This window comes from Pinus tabuliformis, chromosome 4_1 (assembly GCF_031772625.1).
Source record: "Pinus tabuliformis cultivar Carrire ecotype Pingquan chromosome 4_1, CPIR1, whole genome shotgun sequence".
NCBI classification, from domain to species: Eukaryota; Viridiplantae; Streptophyta; class Pinopsida; order Pinales; family Pinaceae; genus Pinus; species Pinus tabuliformis.
In genome coordinates this window covers 511,969,772-511,971,542 of record NC_142303.1, presented here as the reverse complement: position 1 = coordinate 511,971,542, position 1,771 = coordinate 511,969,772, and positions in this window count along the sequence as shown.

Below are 1,771 nucleotides of genomic sequence, written 5' to 3'. Positions count from 1 at the left end.
GAAGCTCAGTGAGCTGGATCTTCGAATGATAGAACACATGGCCTAGTAACCCCTGAAATAGAATGTGGGTTGTGGTAAAGCTTGATTTTGTGTTGCCTTGGTGGGCTTAGGAATCCCTGCTGATGAATGGTAGGATATACAATAAAGCCAAGAGGTGGTGTTCTCTCCATTGGGCCTAGTAATCCTGGGTTGGGGTATGAAATAAATCTTGAGAGTGGGTCTCGGTTTAGGGCCTAGTGATCCTCTATGGATTGCGGTAAAACCTGAGAGACTAGGAGACAGGAAAACTCCTCATGGTCTAGGTGGAGAAATATGGTGGCATCCATGCTTGTTTGGCCTACTGATTGGGTGGAGATCGTGGTAAAGCCCGTTAATTACATGTTTTTTGTGTTGGCCTAGTGATTCAGGACAAATTATGGTAAAGGGTGCTTTCTATTGATGAGGGCAAGGTGGTTTATCTCAGGATGCCCTGGTTGGTTCTTTTAGCTTGAGTCCCAAATTCATGGTTGGAATATGGCACAGTGGTGAATGGAGGAAGAGAGATGTGGCTCAGCCATTCTATGGTCGGGTGGAACCTAATATTCCCATCCCAAGTTTGGATTTTACATCATCAATATGAGGTTATATTTCCATCTATTTTTATGAGTATTATAATGGTTTATATGTGGATCATATGGTTGTGATTTCATTGGTATTTCTATTGCTATTATGCTAGTTATGTATGTGTTTTATGATAGTAGCTACGTATGGCTCTCATTATGTTTTTATTGGTAAAAGAATGAACAATGTATTTATGACCTAACAGATGATAATGTAGTGAAGGATATGAAGGAACAATGGTTCTTAGCTATTCTCATATATGTATGAGATCCCTATGCTTAAATATATCGTTTACACTTGTAGATTACATATTTGTAACAACCCTGGTGAAAATTCCATGTAATAAAAGTAAATAAAGGAAAAATAATAGCCACGGATGATGGCACACTTATTCCAAGCTAAATGTTGGGTAGAATCTTAGTGATGGGGATCACTTGTGATTGTTTATGGCTAAGGAAGTTGGCAATAGAAATGACTAAGGCTTTGGAAAGGTAAAATGGCATTTTTGGCACAATTATATATGAAAATAACGAAAATTAGGAGAAAAGGGAGGTGAAAGGTCACATGTTGCATGTGAGGAGGAAAATGAAGGAAAATAATGGAAAATGAAGAAAATAGAGGCCTTATTCATAAAATGGCTTTTGAGGATCAGTTGGTAACCATTTTCTAGTTCAGTTTTTGAGCTCTCTCATTATTATCTCTCTCTCTCTCATACTCTTGGAGACTTAGAGTTTTCTTAGAGCACTCTTGGTGGGTGTGGTATACTTGGATTCTTGGAGCAAGAAGGCAAAGGAGGACCAGGAATGTGTAATAAGGATTCAATATCATCAACTACATCATATTTTCTTGTAGGTACTATGTTACATTTAGGTTTCCTTCACTAGTTTTGGCATACATGACACATGCATGTGGTTTCTTGGTTGTGATCTGTCATTGACATGCAGGATTGTTGGATTGAGAGTGGATTTACTAGCCTTGCCATTTTTTGGATAACCATGTTGATTTTGGGTTTAATTTCATTGTTTGTTTTTGGTTGCTTCTCATGTTTCCTTAGCTTGGGTTGAGTTACTAGTTACTGTAGCCTTGGTTGAACAAACGCTTGGGAGCCCTGTAACAGCTTGGGTTGAGTTACTAGTCTCATAGCCTTGGTTGGACAAATGATTTGGAGCCC